Source organism: Cucumis melo, chromosome 10, assembly GCF_025177605.1.
Source record: "Cucumis melo cultivar AY chromosome 10, USDA_Cmelo_AY_1.0, whole genome shotgun sequence".
NCBI classification, from domain to species: domain Eukaryota; kingdom Viridiplantae; phylum Streptophyta; class Magnoliopsida; order Cucurbitales; family Cucurbitaceae; genus Cucumis; species Cucumis melo.
The window spans coordinates 17,951,179-17,971,546 of NC_066866.1; the positions used below are offsets into that span (position 1 = coordinate 17,951,179).

At 33.0% G+C, this 20,368-nt stretch overlaps 1 long non-coding RNA gene across 5 annotated transcripts; it reads left to right on the top strand.

The window, feature by feature from the left end:
• Positions 1 to 1,338: 1,338 nt before the first annotated feature.
• Positions 1,339 to 5,749, top strand: LOC103495103 (uncharacterized). 5 transcript variants are annotated; one of them, XR_538810.3, is made up of 6 exons: positions 1,339 to 1,894; positions 2,385 to 2,450; positions 2,527 to 3,573; positions 3,671 to 3,739; positions 3,921 to 5,405; positions 5,510 to 5,749. It is a non-coding gene; the product is annotated as an uncharacterized LOC103495103 (long non-coding RNA). The 5 variants fall into 5 exon arrangements; XR_007823915.1 differs by having other exon boundaries at positions 2,527 to 3,739; XR_538807.3 differs by having other exon boundaries at positions 3,671 to 5,405.
• The last annotated feature ends 14,619 nt before the right edge of the window (positions 5,750 to 20,368 follow it).

The following is a 20,368-nucleotide window of genomic DNA, read 5'->3' on the forward strand; positions in this document are numbered from 1 at the left end:
ATACATGCGAGATAAACCATGAGGGCCTAAGAGACTTACTAAACATCAATAGAATCACTCTAAATGGATTAGCAGGGGTACCAATTTCATTTCAAAATAAATAGTGAAAGTTTGGAATGTGCGAGATGTGTGCGAGATACGTGCGAGATAAACCATGAGGGCCTAAGAGACTTACTAAACATCAATAGAATCACTCCAAATGGATTAGCAGGGGTACCAATTTCATTTCGAAATAAATAGTGAAAGTTTGGAATGTGTGAGACGTGTGCGAGATACGTGCGAGATGTGTGCAAGATGTGTGCGAGATACGTGCGAGATAAACCATGAAGGCCTAAGAGACTTACTAAACATGCATAGAATCACTCTAAATGGATTATGAGGTGTACTAATTTGATTTTAAAATAAATAGTGAAAGTTTGGAAGGTGCGAGATATGTGCGAGATAAACCATGAGGGGCTAATACAAACTAAACATGCATAGAACAATACAAACTAATGCATATAAACATGCATAGAATCACTCCAAATGGATTAAAGTGAAAGTGATCAAAGTGAAAGCCAGAGTGGTTTGAGAAGCATCCATAGCGGCATGAAATTGCTCACAATATAAGACAATAATACACAATAGATAGAAAGCAATGTAGATAAAAAAAACTCACTGCTAAATAAAAGAGCTTCAATTGCACTTCTAAGAGGTAGCCAATTCAGATTTAAAGAAGGGATCCCAAGAAAAAGAAGCAAAATGCCAGCTATATTTAACTTCAATTCATTTCACTACCCATTTAACTTTCTAAGAACCTAAACCAAACTTTGACTAAACTAATTTCCAACAAATAAGTCGATTCCAAGAAAGCCTAAACCAGATGGATGAAACTCACAACAAATACCTAAACCAAACATTTACGGCAAATAAATTAAAAATGGGTTAGAGATAAAACTCACTGAAATAAGAGAAAAGGCTCAAAGTTGATTTAATGGTTCGAAAAGGAGAAGCAACGAAATGCAATGGAGGACCAATGAACGGCAAGTGATGAACGATCGAAGTATCTTTGAAGAGCACAGTGTAGGAATAGAGCGGGAAATTTCAAAAGCCAACAAAAGGCGATTTTTTTTTTTTTACTTGAGGTGTTCTATGCGAAAGAGAAGGGAAAGAGAAACAACTGTACGCGAAAGAGAAGGGAAAGCCAAAGCTGAAAGTTTTTACGTGGAAGAAAAGGGAAAGGGAAAGAGAAATTTAATGGACATTTTTGTACATTCACACCTAAATTGTCCTAAAACTCTTTATTTTCAAAAACTATCCCAAAAGTCATTTAACCCTCCTTTTTTAAGTTATTCTTGGCAATTTCCCAAAGAAAAGCTACAAAAAAACCTCCTCTTCCTCGTCTAAACCTGTCTGAACCGTAGTCTTCGATAACCGCCTCCTCCTTCCTCTCATTTCCCCAGCCATACGGATTTTTCTTCGCAATCTATACGAGACTTTTGGCCATTCCGAACTTCCCCAATCACTTTCCAACACCTCGTTTCTGACGATTCCCGTTGCCGCCTTGATACCTCTGAAATCCTTAATGGAGATCACTATTTCCTTCGATTTATACACGATCAATCCTCCCTATTCTACCCTCCTCCTTCGCTCCACCTATATTCTTTGTATGTTTATATTGTTATGAATCTTTGTAGCGGAGGTGAGTTGTTCGATAGGATCATCTAGAAGGGATATTACTGCGAGAGAAAAGTTGCGGAACTGACCAGGATTATTATTGGTGTTGTTGAGACTTGTCATTCGCTTGGAGTTATGCAAAGAGATTTGAAGCCAGAAAATTTCTTGTTGGTTAACAAGGATGATGGCTTCTCTCTTAAAGTTATTGATTTTGGCCTCTTTGTTTCCTTTAAACCAGGTGAAAAGAAAGTGCATTAGTTACTCTGTTTCCTTATGGGTTTTATTTTATTGATGAATCAAATATATATCCCATTAGTATGTGGTTTGGCAATATTGGCTCCTTAATTTTGTTTATAGCATGTGTAGTAACTATTCTCATCGTCACAGTAAAATTTATGAGTAAATAATCATTGGTGGCATATGAGCTAAGTCATATGATAATCCCTACAACGAGTTGGAAAACATTTGTATTGAAATATTCAGCTTCTTTATGGAAAAGGATTGAGATTCTAGAAATAAAACTATGCATAATGCAAAACAATTGAAGTAGGAATATTGCAATAGATTAGAAGGAGGTAATTCCCGATCCTTTACTAAAAGATGTTTAATATTTCAACTTATTGAACCACCACATTTTAACGCTAAAAGATTAGCTTGCTTGACTTAAGCTTCTTTTTCTTCCATTCGTATTTCTTTAATCAACACATTGAATAGTTTTTTATTTCCAGCTTGTGTTCGAACCTTGCGAAGGAGAAAATATCATCATTACGGGTTTTTAAATTAAAAAGTCTGAGGTAACATTAAAAAATTTCATGTAGAATAATTTTACCTCGATTTGAAGTAGAATAATTTCTTTTACTCCATTGTCAGATTCCATCGTTTATACATATCAGAGAGATTGAGTTTCGATTTCCTGCTGTAAGTATCTGGTTCCTTTTTGTATCTGTAGCTTATACGATCACTGTTGTATTTACACGCACCCTTTGATGGCATGAGAGAGATCTGATTCAAAGGTACGCTTTTCTTTAACCCCCTCGTCCCAGATATAACGTTTCAGGGTATTATGAGACTTTCATGTAAATAAAATGTTTTGAAACTAGTGGATTTTAAAGACAACTACGTGCAGTGAGGGCAAAGTTGTTTAAAAGAGAAGATGGAACAATGGGGCCATGATTGAGCTCTCTTTTTGTTGGCTTGATTTTTTGGATGCATTTGTATTTTTCATTTTTTTCTTAATGAAAAATGTTGCAGTTAGGTAGCCAGTTGAGATCTCACTTTTTTTCTTTTTTAGTTTTCAAAGCTATAACTTGGTTTTTGATAACATCGGTAAAAGGTGTATAATTAAGCAAGAAATTTAGATATGGAAACGGTGTTCATATATTAATTTTGAAAAACTAAAAACTAAAAACCAAATAATAACCAAACGTGACCTTAACTTGTTAAAACTTGGTTCCCAAGCATTGACATGTTGTATTTTTGTAGATTCGTTATACTTTTGTTAAGAGTCAACTGAGACTTGAAATGTCTCCCCCTTATTCTGTTATAATTCAGGTACAGTGAGGAGGTTAACTGATGGTTCTAAGCAAATATGGATCCAATATTCTCTCAACTGAAATGTTTCCATGATTTCCAAAATGATCAATGCTTATTTCCCTGACATTATTATCCTTTTACGGATTACTCATGCATCCTTTTACTGTTCACCGTCCAATTTTAAGACAAGGAAATTAGAAATGATGATATACAATATTTTCTTTCTAGTATCAGGGATGTTGATTTTGAAATAATTGTTGTTGATGATGGAAGTCTTGATGGTACTCAACAAGTTGTGAAACATTTGCAAGGGGTATATGGTGAAGATTTGCAGAGATTGATAAACATTTGTAGGCAGTCAAGGAAGGCATTGAAAGCCAACAGGTACTATATCACCCTTTCAACTCATTTAAATTATTGTTTCAATTGTATGTGTTATTGTTTTATTGTTGTATAACATTTTTTTTCCTTTGGAGAATAGGAATTTACTGAAATCCGATTTTCATGTGACTGCTATAAGGCCTCCCACAGCTCCAGCAAACTTTTGCAAGTTTGCTTTCTTTTAAATCTCATAAATTATTAGTTCTTGAGATTTTCCTTGATTTTTTTACTCAATAGTTTTCATCTGCCATTCACTTTGCATTACTTTATTAAATTTTTTCATGTAATTCTTAAACTTCAGTATATGTGCATATGTGATTGTTCATTTCTTAGAGGGGATCTATTTTCAGGCCAAACACCATTATGTGAAGTTAAGTGATCGTGTAGATAGCTAGACGATGGGGTAGGATCTATTTTCAGGCCACATTTTATTTTCAAAGCTACCTTGTTAGAGTTCTAAGGGAAAAAATGGTTTATTTTAATATTGTTTGAAGAATGATTGAAGTCATCAGGTTGAAAGCTAAGCGATTGTGTAGATAGCCAGATAACCGTTGTAGGTTAAAGACTGAGAATGCGTTTAGTATTTCTTATTTAAGTCTTAGAATTAGGATCTTTTTTCATGTACTGTTGTAGAATGTATATTACACAATATTAAGATTTCATTTTGTGTATACAAATGTAAAAGACAAATATCATAGTTTCTAAAATAATATTAATTTTATTGATTTGTTGGAGTGAAAAAAATATTTATCTACATGGACCCGATGATGGTTTATAAAAAATGGAAAATAATGCAACATTTAAATAAAGATAAATTTGTAAAAATGGACTAAAACAAGGCCTTAATGTAGGTTTTACACTGACATTATTAGGATTTATAATATCGGTTATAAACTGACATTGTTGACCTCTTTAATGTCGGTTTTAAAATGACATTAAAGCCTAACCGACATTAAAAGGCTTCAATAACACTATCAAAGATGTCGATTGAAAACCGACATCAAAGAGGCATTTAATGTTGTTTTTAAACCTACATTAAAGATGCCTTTAAAGCCCAACCGACATTAAAGACCTCTAATAACGCTCACAAAGATGTCGGTTGCCAAGTGACATTAAAGCCCTTTAATGCCGGTTTCATTAAAGGCCAAATTTCTTCTAGTGTCTAAATCGTTGAAATATCGTTGCAAAATACAAATAATGAAAGGTACATTATTAGTAATTGGTAAATTGGATTGGCTTCTTCATGATTATAGTTTTTTCTAAGAGAATATGTTTGTTTTTCAGCATGAATAGCTCAATAGTTCAACTTTTAGCTTCCGAAAAACTTAATGACGATAATTATGCGGTATGGAAATCAAATCTTAACACGATACTAGTGATTGACAATTTAAGATTTGTCTTAACTGAGAAATGTCCTCAAATCCCTACCTTTAAAGCCAATCGAACTAGTCGAGAAGCATATGATCAATGGGTAAAGACTAATGAAAAAGTCTGTGTCTATATTCTTGTCAACATGTCTGATGTTTTGGCAAAGAAATATGAATCCTTAGGCACGACTAAAGAGATTATGGATTCATTAAGGGAAATGTTTGGGCAACCAGAATGTTGCTACCACAAAAGGAAGTTTTCAAGCGGATTGTCCTTTAAAACTAAAGTTCGACCCTCAAAACCTAATGCTCAAATAAAAAAGAAGGGAAAGTAGAAGACTCCTAAGCAGAACAAGGGAAAGAAAGCTGCAGAAAAAGGTAAATGTTACCATTGTGGCCAAAACGGGCACTGGTTAAGGAACTGCCCAAAGTACTTTGTAGAGAAAAAGGCAAAGAAGGAAACACAAGGTAAATATGACTTACTTGTTGTTGAAACATGTTTAGTGGAATATGAAAATTCAACCTAAATATTAGATTTAGGAGCCACTAACCATATTTGCTTCTCATTTCAGGAAAATATTTCTTGGAAAAGGCTTTCGGAAGGCGAGATCACTCTCAAGGTTGGAACATAAGAGATGGTCTCAACTGAAGCAGTGGGAGATTTAAAGTTGTATTTTAGAGATAGATATATCATACTTAAGAATGTCTTGTACATACAACAAATGAAAAGAAATTTAATATCTATCTCTTGTATTTTGGAACAAATGTATATAATATCTTTTGAAATTAATGAAATGTTCATTTTCTATAAAGGTATTCAAGTTTGTTCTGCTATACTTGACAACAACTTATATAAGTTAAAACCAACATGAGCAAATTTTGTCTTAAATACTGAAATATTTACCTAATTCATCACAAGTCTGATTCTCTTGTAAAATCCAAATAATATAAGGCTAAAGATGAGAATGAATTGTGTAAAACAACAAAGATACTTTGATCAGATCGAGGTAGAGAATATATGGACTTACGTTTCCAAGACTATTTGATAGAACATGGAATCCAGTCATAACTTTCTGCACCTAGTACGCTTCAACATAATGGTGTATTAGAAAGAAGAAACTGAACCTTGTTAAACATGGTTCACTCTATGATGAGCTTTCTCAGTAGCCAAATTCCTTTGAGGATATGCGTTAGAGACAATTATCTATATTTTGGACAAAATTACCTAAAAGTGTTTTAGAAACACCTTATGAGCTATGGAAAGGGCGCAAAGGAAGTTTATGTCACTTTAGAATTTGGGGATGCCCAACACACGTGTTAATGCAAAATCCTAAAAACTTGAAACATCGTTCAAAATTATGCTTATTCATAGGTTATCCAAAGGAATCTAAAGGTGGTCTGTTTTACGATCCTAAAAAAAAATAAAGTATTTGTATCGACAAGTGTCACATTCTTAGAGGAAGATCACATCAAGGATCATCAACCTCGTAGTAAACTAGTATTAAATGAGATTTCCAAAAATGCTACAGATAAACCTAGTTCATCCTTTGAAGTAGTTCATAAAACTATGAAATCTGGTCAAACACATCTTTCTTAAGGCGTTACATCTTATTCTTTGGTTTATAGAGTAGAAGCAGTTGTCCCATTAGAGAGAAAAATTTCAACCTTGAGAATGACAATTCAAGAGGGGCTAACTACTGAAGATAATGCTACATTATGCCTTCAAGAGTTAGACGCACTTGATGAAAAGAGAGTAGAAGCTCAACATGGAATATTATCGGACATGAATGTCTAATGCCTTTGACAAACATGTAAAGCCCCGGTCATTTCAAGTTGGTGATTTAGTGTTTTCAATAAGAAAACCTATCATTACGATGAGACAGATGGGGAATAAGTTCACACCTAAATGGGACGAACCCTACATCGTCAAAGAAGTTTTTACAAATGGGGCATACAAAATCACTAATCAAGATGGATTAAGAATTTGCCCAATCAATGAGAAATTTCTCAAGAAATTTTACGCTTGATTTCATCATGTAAAAAAAATTGTGTTCAGTCAAACTAAGTTATGACTTGATCCCTATGTTATAAAAAGAGTATGTAGGCAGCTTAGTGTTTACTTTAAGTTCAATCGTGTGCAAAAAAAAGTATTAACTTTCATTGTGATTATGTAATCTCATAGTAAAGAGTACGTAAGCAGCACAAAAATGAAATTCAAAAGCAGTCACACTAGAATAAGAACATTTCATTATCATTCAACTAAAATCTTGCATTTACAGGAATTACAACAAAAAAAAATGAAAGAAAAAAAGAAGGGGGCAAAGTCAAAGCTTCCACTTGCAGTTCTTAAATTCTTTGCGAGCAGTTTCCATACTCTTGTGAACCGTTGCTAGGACCTCAGTGACTTCCTCGGTGATAGCAATGGTGTTTTCAAGGGTGTTGACTTCTTTTTGAAACTTGGCAACTTCTAGTTCTTTCCTATCTATGGCCTCATTGTTCTCATAAGATAAGATCGATAGTTGTTCAGACTTAGCATTTATACGAAGCCCGTTTTTCAATTCCTTCTTTTCTAATGATAACTATGCAGTCCTCTCTTAAATAACTTTGGCATCTTTCCGTAGTTGGTCCATCAAAGTTAAGGCTTCTTTGATAGTAGATGTCTTCTTGTCTAATTGATGAGACTTATCAGTTGACGACAATTGTGTAGAATATGAAGATTGTACATTGTTGAAATTGTCCACCTTCTTAAGGTAGCTATTAAAATTTTCTTCAAGAGGAGTCAGATTGTCTTCGTGGACCTTTGTAATTTCTGAAAGCATCGTTGTTATTTCTGGTTTAAGTCTTGGGATATTAAAGTTCGAAAGCTTCGTCTTCCTCGAGACTCAAAAGCTTCATCGATAGTTCCTCATATCCAAGTTCGAAGGCTTCGTCTTCCTTAAGCTCAAAAGACTTCATCGTTGCTTCTTTAAGCTCAAGTTCAAAGGCTTTAGGCTTTATCGGTACAGGTGTGACTCTGCCTCCTCTCCACAATGTCAATGCAGCAAACTCTGCTCCTCTTCAATATGTTACATCGAGAGGATCATCATCTTCAACATGTTGCAGTTGAGACAGTCGCCATCTCCAATATGTTGCACCCGAGAGGATTCTGATATGTTGCACCCGAGAGGATCATCATCTCCTGTATGTTGTAACAGAGAGGATTATTCTAATATGTTAAAGCCGAGATGATCATCATCTCCAATATATTGCAACTGATAGTGTCATCATCTCCAATATGTTTTAGTTGAGAAAATCATTCATCTCCAATATGTTGCAACCAATACGATCATCATCTCCAATATATAGTAGCATAAAGTCGAGGAGTGGCATGATAGAGTGCCTAGACCTTTCTAGGGCACTAGAAGAAACATGGACTTTGATGTCGATTGGAAAAAAATGAAAATGGATCTTTAATGTCGCTTTTTAAAACCAACATTAAAGTTATGGTTAATTTTTTTGATTTTTTTTTAATTTTGTAAAACTAAATCAATAATACTAAAAGCGACATTAAACCTCATTTACCCTTCACATCTCACGATCTCTTCTCAACTCTCACTTTCCTCTCTCATACCTTTCATTCCTTTCTTCTCAATCCTACTTTAGGGTTTAGGGTCGAACCACCACCGCCGAGCCATCCACCGTCATGTCTTCATGCCCAATTATCCTTTGTGCCCACAACCACTGCGCCATCCACCATCGCGTCGTCCTAGATCTTCAAAGATCTGTCGAACACTAACCTGGAAACCTCATCATCGCCCATTGCTTGATACCTCATATTCTTTAGGGCTTTCAGAACTCTGGCCTTGTCAACGATTTTTGCTCTGAAACCTTTTCAAATAATTTGCAATAGGTATCTTAAATGGAAATGTGGTGTAAAAGGAATTTATCGTATAAATATATTCTTTTAAATCAAACGCTTCAAAAAATCGAAGGTAACATCGAATATCAGAAAGGGGTATGAAAACTGAAAGGCATGTAGGAACTGAAGTTGGAGTAATTAAAAAGGGTTTTTTAGGCGATGGTGAGAACAGGGTGCAATGGGGGACCAAGATGGCAGAAGGGGATGGAGGGTTGGTTTTTCAACTAGTAAAGATAGGGAAACCCTGCAATGGAATGAAAGTGAGAACAATGGTAAAGAAGAGAAGGGCTTTGTTGGTGGGGAAAATGGGGAATTGAAATGTAAGGTTTCTATTCAAAGTTCACCGAGGAGTTTAAGAAAGAAGGTGAGAGTTTCGTACAACGAGGAGGTTTATGAGTTTGACGAGGATGATGTAGTGGAGATTCCTTTCAAGAAGCCTGGGCGGAGGGGTAGGAAGAAGAAGGAATTTTCTTCGAATCGGATTATATCAGAGGATGATTCCAGTTGAAGAAGAATATGGTGTTAGGGAAAAAATATGGCCTTTCTAGATGCTAGAGAGGTAGAAAACGCAGTGGAAGACATGCTTTAAGAAAGGAATTTGTGGTACGTTGTACTAATTGTAATAGGAAGCAATATTATGTCCCTTGTTTGTAGAATTGGTAGGCAATTCTTCCTTATTTATTTCCAACTTTTTTCCCAACGTTTCTAATGTTAAGTTGGCAGGATATTATACGTTTGATTGTATATTTACTTTGTGTACATATGTAAGTGGACGTTGTGTGCTTATAGCAGCCCATTAATTGATGCACCACTAGTCCTTAGTTTATCATCGTATAGGAGGAATCTTTATCAATTTTCCAATTGTTGACTGGAGTAATGATCTGACTTAGTAGATTGTGAGGCCATTCTACCCCAACATTTTATGGGATAAATGTGTCCCCCCCCCCCCAAGTAACTTTTTTATTACACAAAAATGGAGGATAATGTTAAATTCAAGCTTTTTGTAGCAAGAGACATTCTCCTTATATTTATAGTTGCACAAACTGTGAGTAGCCAAAAAGTTTCTACCTGTCATATATTTTTTATTAAAACATGAAGCTTGAGTGTTTATTTATCAAGAAATTCCATAACTTATCGAGAATTTTATCTTTTTTGTAGTTAATAGCGGAAATCAATGCTTATGCATATACTATGGATAAAGACGGGGCATTTAGGAATTTTTTCAGTGATGGATGGGATTGTATTCTGTCTAACGTCCTATTCTATTTTATTATCGTATTTGTAAGCTACTTTGGAATTAAACTAGTTAGCTACTTTTTTAAGAATAGGATCTGAGGTGCGTCTAATTATCATAAGTACAAATTCTTTTATTCATAAGTTTAGACTTTGTTATGCATGATTGTTCGTTCATGCTTCATATAAGATAGCAAGGATGCTAAATCCCTCGTTTCATTAGTGTTAAAAACTCTTTATTAGTTAATTAAGGAAAATGAACTTTTTTCCCATCCCTCATGTCAAAATACTAATTTTACTGTGGATCTTTGATGTCTTGTCAATAATCCCCCTATAGTGTATTTAAAATCTCTTAGTTAAATTTACTTCTTATCAAGGTAGATTCAGTGGCCATTACAAATATGATATTGATGTCTTGTCGTATGTTTGTTTTCCCTTCTTTAATATAAATAAATGTCAACATTGATGGGATTCTCTTTGAAAATGAATGATTTCTTGTATTTAAAGTTGGTCTAAAGGATGAGCTTCAAAATGAGAAGAATATAGTACCTATACATTTGTAAATGTGCAACGGATCCATAGATTTATGGCTCTTGTGCTGATCGGACCTAGTAGCATTGATCAAGTATGTAAATGTGCTTTTGTTCATGATGATGCTTGTTTCATATTTAATTATCTTTTTCTAAAAAAAAATTCTAACCAAGGTTGTTACTATTTGAAAAACTGGTGAAGTTCAACTACAGAACCCCAGCTTCCACTAAAGGATAGGGAGAGAAGAGTAAGAGCATAAGTATTTTAAACCTGCATAATATGTATTCACCTTTTTTTTCTTTAAGTTTGCAATGACCGAGCACTTTTGTGAACTTATCCTTTATGTTTTTACTCCTTGTATACGTTCGAAATTTGCATATTTGGAATTTAGAATGTAACTTTTGTGATGTAATAGGTTTTGAACTCAAATGGCATCGTTCTAGTTGAGTTCTTTGCACCTTGGTTCGATCATTGTCAAGTCCTCATGCCTGTACGGTAGAAAACGGATACCATCTTGAAAGGAGTTGCAACAGTAATAGCACTTAATGCAGACACGCACAAGTCACTTGCTCAGGTTCACTATTAATATTCCAAGCATTTTTTCCACTTTAGGAATTCCCTTCTTCCATCAATACACTTCCATTGCAAACTTACAATTGGTAATCACAATGATATTTGAAACTGAAACTAAAGAATTAACCACAGGGGTGATAAAGGTCTATATGGTCAAACTCTTTGATGGTCTGTACACTAGATAAAATGTAATATAAAAATCTAAGCTTATTGGTATGTAATGTGTTAACAAGTTAGCAGAATGGTGAATCATCCCTTCATTTAGTGCCATTTAATTATGGCTCTTTGTTGTAAATATTTGTATGTGATGTGTTAACAAGTTAGCGGAATGGTGAATCATCCCTTCATTTGGTGCCATTTAATTATGGCTCTTTGGTGTAAATTTTTCTAACTTTTAACTTGACAACGCGAGTGAGTGTTACTAGGCGAATTTTTGCTGATCTGTATAAAATGAGGTTTGGTGCTATTAATAACGTAGGAAGGAAGTTGCATTACATTAGAGAGAGATATTTACAACATCAAATGTGTAAGATTTATGATCGTGAACATAGGAAATGTTAACTCTAACTATTGAAATATTTAATGCATTGAAGTTGCTAGAATGCCACATTTTTTTCAAAGTTTCCTAGTTAGAATTCTGAAGATTAAATGGTTCATTTTGATATTGTTTGTAGAATGACTGAAGTCATATTGGGTTGAAAGCTAAGCGATTGTGTAGCTAGCCAGTTGATTGGGTAGAAAGTTAAGCGATTGTTGAAGGTTGAAGATTGAGAAGACGTTTAGGATTTCTTATTTATGTCTTGTATTAGGAACTTGTTTCATGTACTATTGTAGAATGTATATATAAACACAAATTAAGATTTTATTTTGTATATATACATGTAAAAGAGAAATATTATAGTTTCTAAAAGGATATTAATTTTAATGATTTGTTGGCATAAGAAAAAAAATTTATCTACATGGACCCAATGTTGGTTTATAAAAAATGGTCGAAAATAATGTAACAATTAAATAAAAATAAATTAATAAAAATGGGCCTAAAAGCAAGCTTTAATGTCGATTCTAAACTGACTTTATTGGAGACCTATAATGTCAGTTTTAAACCGATATTGTTGGCCTCTTTTATGTCGGTTTTAAACCGACATCAAAACTCAACCAACATTAAAAGGCTTTAATAACACTAACAAAGATGTCGGTTGAAAATCGACATTAAAGGCTTTTAACGTCGATTTTAAACCGACATCAAAGCCCAATCGACATTAAAGGGATTTAATAATACTATAAAAAAATGTCGGTTTTATACTAGTAGGGTCATAGCATGAACCAAACCAAGAGACGGCTTGATGTCGAGAAATGACATGATAAAGTTGCTTAGTCTACATGAACCAAACTGAAACCATGATGCAGGTGTCACTTTATATGTGTTTGTGTGGGACCTTCAAGAGATAGCTAAAAGAAAGTCAAAAGTCAAAGTCAAGTTATGAATAAGAAAAATTATTATAAGATAAATAAAAAAACAATTGTAAAAAAAGAAAATCATTGAAAAAGAATTAGATTGAAAGAAAAGGTAGGACAAAATGGTTAAGAAAATAAAATGAAAAAATAAAAAAGAATGACATGAAGAAGGAAAATAAAAAGAAAAAGGAAAAAAAAGAAAAGGGAAAGAAAGAAAAGAAAATTTTAAGAATTAAAAAAACAAACAAAATTTATATAAAAAAAAGTCGGGATATGGATGTGGGCCCAAGTCCCATCACATTTCACATCCTTTGCCCAAGGAGACAAAGAATCAAAAAATAAATAAATAAACAAATATATATATATAAAAAAAAAAACTTTCCCCTTCTTCAAACAATATTTCTCTCTCTCCGTCGTTCGTTTCCCTCTCACTCTCCGGCGACCATTTTAAAAAAATAGAAACCGTCGACAAAGCCATCGACCACCACCCCAACTGGAATTTTCTCATGAATTTCATCCGCCGCTGCCAGCTTCCTTTTATTATTCCAAATATGAAAAAAAATCAGTTTGAAGAGACAAACCCAGAAAGAATTGTGAAGTAAAATCAAGTTTGCTATAAATTTTTCAACCTCTTCTGATCAAATCAAGCTTCTCAACAAACATTCAATTATTTAGGGAGACTGAGTTGAGATTGAGTTAAATCGAGAGAGCTCCAACCCTTTTCCTTTTCCTATTCTTTTTCTTTATTAAAAAAAATAGACTATATATCTATATATATGTTATGAAATAAAGAATAATGAAACAAACAAAGAGAAGAATAGAGGAAGAAGAGAAGACAATTGAACTCAATTGCGGTGTGTCTTACAAATGCACTACACTCCTCTATTTATAGAACATATTATGATATAGGTTACATTATGGAATTCAATGGGATGAATGTTACAATATGGAATTGAATGTGAGAGTTATATGAAAATTGTAACCTATGTAGGTTATAGATATCTACATTTATAATATATCATTATATTTACAATACTCTCCCTTAGATATCCATATTAAATAAAAATAAATGTCTCGTTAAAACCTTACTAAGAAAAAATCCGATGAGAAAAAATCCTAGTGAAGGAAAAAGAGTACATCATTTTTTATACATTAATAATTGCCTCATTAAAAACCTTGCTAGGAAAACCCAATGAGAAAAATCATAGTCAAGGGAAAAATAGTGCAGTATTCCTATTTCTTGAGGGCAATATTTCTACTCCCCCTTATGGATACCTCACTTAAGTTCTCTAAGTCGTCGCATTCCAATATTGTGCACTAGCTTTTCAAATGTTGATGTGGGTAATGCTTTTGTGAATAAGTTCGCCAAGTTGTCTTTTGAAGAAATTTGTTTAACACTGATGTCACCATTTACTTCAAGGTCATGCGTATAGAAGAGTTTTGGTGAGATATGTTTTGTTCTATCTCCTTTTATATACCCTCCTTTGATTTGTGTTATACATGCGATATTATCTTCAAATAATATTGTTGGTAAATTTTTACTAAAAGACAAACCACATGTTTCTCGAATATGATGAGTCATTGACCTCAACCATACACATTCTCTACGAGCTTCATGAATTGCAAGAATTTCTGCTTGATTCGATGAAGTGGTCGTCATGGTTTGCTTTACAGACCGCCAAGATATAGCAGTTCCTCCACATGTAAACAAATAACTTGTTTGAGATATTGCTTTGTGTGGATCAGATAAATATCCAACATCCGCATAACCAACTAGATCAAAGTTTGATTTATTTGAATAAAACAAACTCATATCAATTGTCACTCGAAGATAACGAAGTACATGCTTAACTCCATTCCAATGTCTTTTTGTTGGAGAAGAACTATATCTTGCTAACAAATTTACTGAAAATACTATATCTGGTCTTGTGTTATTAGCAAGATACATTAGTGCACCTATTGCACTAAGGTACGGTACTTCAGGACCAAGTAATTCTTCATTATCTTCTCGAGGTCGAAAGATATCCTTTTTTACATCTAGTGATCGAACCACCATTGGAATGTTCAATGGGTGTGCTTTATCCATGTAGAATCTTTTTAAAATCTTTTCCATATATGTCGATTGATGAATAAAAATTCCATCGGCTAAATGCTCGATTTGTAAGCCAAGGCAAAATTTTGTCTTACCAAGATCTTTCATTTCAAATTCGTTTTTGAGATATTCTAATGCCTATGAAAGCTCTTCAGGAGTTCCAATTATATTTAAATCATCAACATATAATCGCAAATCCTGACCGTGATTTCTCAATAAAAACACATGAACAAATTGGATTATTTTGATAATCTTCTTTCAATAAATATTCACTTTAAGCGATTGTACCACATTCGTCCTGATTGTTTCAATCCATATAATGATTTTTGTAATTTGATTGAACATAATTCTCTAGAGTTTGAATTATATGATTCAGGTATCTTAAATCCTTCAGGGAATTTCATATAGATTTTATTTTCCAAAGATCCATACAAGTATGTTGTAACTACATCCATAAGATGCATATCAAGATTTTCACATACAGTCAGACTAAATAAATATCTTAATGTAATAGCATCCACCACAGAAGAATATGTTTCCTCATAATCAATGTCTGGTCTTTGAGAAAATACTTGTGCAACAAATCGTGTTTTATATCTAATGACCTCATTATTTTCATTTCGTTTATGCACAAATACTCATTTAAATCCCACAGGTTTTACACCTTTAGGTGTATGAACTACAGGTCCAAAAACTTCACGTTTCGCGAGTGAGTTTAGTTCTGCTTGGATGGCTTCTTTCCGCTTGGGCCAATCCTTTCTATTACGACATTCGTCAACAGATTTAGGTTCATAATCCTCATTTTCATGAATGATATTATGTGCAACATTATACGCAAAAATGTTGTCCACAACTACATTAATTATGTTCCACCTTTTTCCTGTCATGCTATAATTTATCGAGATCTCATTGTTATCTTCATATACTTGAGTCTCTTCTACATTTTTACCACTAGTCGTGTTTGTGACTTTTTCTTCAATGTTTCTATTGTCAATTAAGTCATTTCGACTATTGGTCACTTTTCTTTTTCGAGGATTTTTATCCTTTGAACCCATCGGTCTACCACGCTTTTGGTGCAGCGTTGATTCATTAATTGTATCAATTTGCTGAGTTGGGATTTCAATTCTAGAGGGAGCATTTGCAGCTGGAATATATGACTTGGTCGCTTTCTTAGTATCTGTAAATGCATCTGGCATTTGGTTTGCTATACTTTGTAAATGAATTATCTTTTGAACTTCTAGTTCACATTACTTTGTACGAGAATCTAAATGAGACAATAACGATACATTCCAGGCAATTTCATTTTCCAACTTCTTAATTCCTCCTCCTAATGTTGGAAAATTTGTCTCATTAAAATGATAATCAGCAAATCGTGCAGTAAATACATCTCCCGTCAAGGGTTCAAGATATCTAATAATTGATGATGATTCAAATCCGACATATATTCCTAACCTTCTTTGAGGTCCCATTTTAGTACATTGTGGTGAGGAAATTAGAACATATACTGCACAACCAAAAATTCGCAAATCAGAAATATATGGTTCTTGGCCAGAAGCTAATTGTGTTGGCGAATACTTATGATAAGATGTCGGTCTTATGCGTATAAGTGACGCTGCATGCAAAATAGCATGGCCCCATATAGATAATGGAAGTTTGCTCTCATAAGTAATGGTCTGGCAATCAATTGTAAACGCTTGATAAATGATTCTGCCAAACCATTTTCTGTATGAACATGAGCTACAGGATGTTCAATATTTATCCCAGTTGACATGCAATAGTTATTAAATGCTTGGGATGTAAATTCACCAGCATTATCAAGTCAAATATTTTTTATTGTATAATCCGGAAACTGTGCTCTTAATTTGATTATTTGAGCAAGTAATTGTGTAAATGCAAGGTTTCGACTTGATAATAAACAAACATGTGATCATCTACTTGATGCGTCAATTAAAACCATGAAATATCTAAATGGTCCACATATGTCACCATGAATTCGTTCTAAAAATGTAGGTGACTCAACTCCCACTTTGGTTGGTGATGGCCTAATAATTAATTTTCCTTGAGAGCAAGCAATACATGATAATTCATTGGATTGAAGAATCTTCTGGTTCTTTAGTGGATGTCCGTGAGAATTTTCAATAATTCTTCTCATCATTATTGATCCGGGATGACCCAATCAATCATGCCAAATAGTAAACGTATTTAAATTCATGAACTTCGGATTCATGGTGGCATATATTTCAATTACTTGTATATGAGTATAATATAATCCAGAAGAAAAGGCAGACAATGTTTTCAATATACGCTTCTCATGTGAAACAATAAATGTAACATAAAGATATTCTATATTATTTTTTATTGTTAGTTTCAACATGATAACCATTTTGACGTATATCTTTGAAACTCAATAAGTTTCATTAACATCATTTTTCTCTTTAGGAGACTTAAAGAAGTCCGCCACATCCAAATGGGTCATGTTGGAAGGGTCAAATACATCATCTTGATAAGTAAAGTTTACTTCCACATTCTTCCCTTTTTCCTTCAATGAGGCTTGATAGAGGTCGACTAAGTGCTTGGATGTACGACAAGTACGAGTTCAATGACCATTCATACCACAACGGAAGCATTGATTTTCACCACTTTTAATTTTCTTATTTTGTGGAGTCTTCCTTCTATGATCATCATTTGTGATTTTCTTGAAATCTAAATGATTATTACCACGTAAAGTATAATTACTTCTTCCTCCACCACGGTCACGACCTCGGCCACGATTACGACCACGACCTCGACCTCGACCATTAATATTATTTAAAAATACAACATTCGCTTCAGGGAATGGTGTTGCTCCAGTTGGTCGAGATTCATAGTTTTGCATAATAACTCATTATTTTGTTCAGTCACAAGAAGACATAATATGAGTTCCAAATACTTTTTAAAACCTTTTTCTCGATATTGCTGCTGCAGGAGCATATTCGAGACATGAAATATTGAAAATTTTTTCTCTATCATATCTTCATCAGTAACTTTTTCTCTGCATAACAATAATTTTGAACAAATTTAAATAATGTGGAATTATAATCACTTACTGATTTAAAATCTTGCAACCTTAAGTGCATCCAATCATATCGAGCTTTAGGAAGAACCACACTTTTTTTATGATCATACCTTTCTTTTAAACTTTGCCATAGTTCATAGGGATCTTTTATCGTAAGATATTCAATCTTTAGTCCCTCATTAAGATGATGTCGAAGGAAAATCATGACTTTCGTTTTTTCTTGACTTAAAGTCGTGTTTCTTTCTTTAATCGTTTCTCCAAGATTCATGGCATCCAAATGAATTTCAGCATCAAGCACTCATGATAAATAATTATCACCATTGATATCAAGAGCTAGAAATTCTAATTTGGTAAGACTTGACATGGTAAAACTTTTGCAAATAATAAAATTGTAGAGTGTCGTGCTGATAACGTGTTATGAAATAAACGATAATTAAACAAACAAAGAGAAGAATAAAGAAGAGAGGAAGAAGATAAATAATTGAACTCAATTGTGGTGTGTCTTACAGAGGCACCACACTCCTCTATTTATAGAATATATTATGATATAGGTTACATTACGGAATTCAATGGAATGAATGTTACAATATGGAATTGAATGTGAGAGTTATATGAAAATTGTAACTTATGTAGGTTATAGATATCTACATTTATAATATATCATTATATTTACAATATATATATATATATATATATATATATATATAGGAAAATTGTATTGGGTGGCACAATAAAAATCCAATTTAGCAATATTAGCACTAACATTTTCAATTTTGCAAATATAACAACTTTTTAATTTTGGTTTATATTTCTTATTTTATTCTTTTTATTATTCCAAAATTGCCCTTCTTTGGTGTTTTCTCTTCCTCTTTCATTTTTCTTTATTGCTCTCCTTCATTTTTCGTTTTCTTCTTCTCTTCTCTATTGTTCTTCTTCACCATTTCTCCTATTCACCTACTTCTCTTCTTCTCGTCTTCTTCTGCCTCTTCTCCACTGTTCTTCTCCACCTTTCTTCTCTTCTCTCTTCAGTTTCATTCTTTTAGATTTCTCCCTCTTCGTCGGCTTCTCTTTTTTTATCATCTTCTCCTCGTCGTCTTCTTCTATTCTCCTCATTTTTTCTTCAGGGAAAACAAGAATTATGTATGTATTTCTTCCCCTTTTTTGAAGCTCTAATTTTATTTCTGTAAATTGCTCATATATTATTTATTAAAATTAGGGCTACGATTAATTCTTCCTCATCTCTTTTATTTGTTCATAATATCTTTTATCGAAAGGAACTTTGTAGATCAGTTTGGTTTTATTTAGTAACGTTCGGTTCTTTTTTTTTTTTAATTTGTATCAGTTTTTTATATCAACGATATGATATACTTATATTATATGTATTAGTTGACTGATATACTTACAACGTGTTTTTTATTTTTCCAAAATTCTTGCAGTTCATTGTAGTTATGGTTAAATTGGCAGTAATTGTTTTTCAAAGTGATCAATGGGATGAGCAACATTACTACGTGGATTACAAAACAAATTGTGTTTTGGTTGATGGAGCGATATCATCATTTGATTCTTTTGTGAACTTGATTCATACTGAAATTCAGGTTGAGTCATGTATTGAACTTTCAATTTTAATTTGTTGACTATAGGTGACAATGATGTTCAACGTGTTATTAAGATTGTAAACATATCATAACAACTATATCGACAATACATAAAGTGTATCATGCTTAGTGCATCAGGTGTATTGAATTAATTGAGTGTATCAACAGTGTGTATCAACAACATATCAAGTGTTTCAAACTAATAATATGTATCAATGAAGTTTTGCAAGTGATTAAGTGTATTACATCTATCAAATGTATTAACAAACAAACAAGTGTATCAACGATATATAAAGTGTATCATTCTTAGCGCATCAAGTGTATTTAATTGATTAAGTGTATCAATAGTTAAGCAAGTGTATCAACAACATATCAAGTGTTTCAAACTAATAATATGTATCAACGAAGTTTAGCAAGTGATTAAGTGTATTAAATCTATCAAGTGTATCAGCAAACAATAACAAGTATATCAACGATATATAACATGTATCAATGATATATAAAGTGTATAATTCTTAGTGCATCAAAGTGTATTTAATTGATTGAGTATATCAACAATTGATCAACTGTATCAACAACATATCAAGTGTATCAAACTAATAATATGTATCAATAAAGTTTAGCAAGTGATTAAGTGTATTAAATCTATCGAGTGTATCAAGAAACAATAACAAGTGTATCAACGATATATAAAGTGTATCATTTTTAGTGTTTCAAGTGTATTTAATTGATTGAGTGTATCAACAACATATCAAGTGTTTTAAACTAATAATATGTATCAGTGAAGTATTAGAGAGTAAAAAAAAGTGTACAAGCAGTACATAAAATCAGGTGTATCGACGGTATATATTGGTGTATCAACAGTATATATTGGTGTATCAGCCGTATATATTGGTGTATCAACCGTATATATTGGTGTATCAACCGTATATATTGGTGTTTCAGTAATGACTGAAGGGTAACTTCGTAATTTCGTAATTTTAAAATACGGGCTGTGCT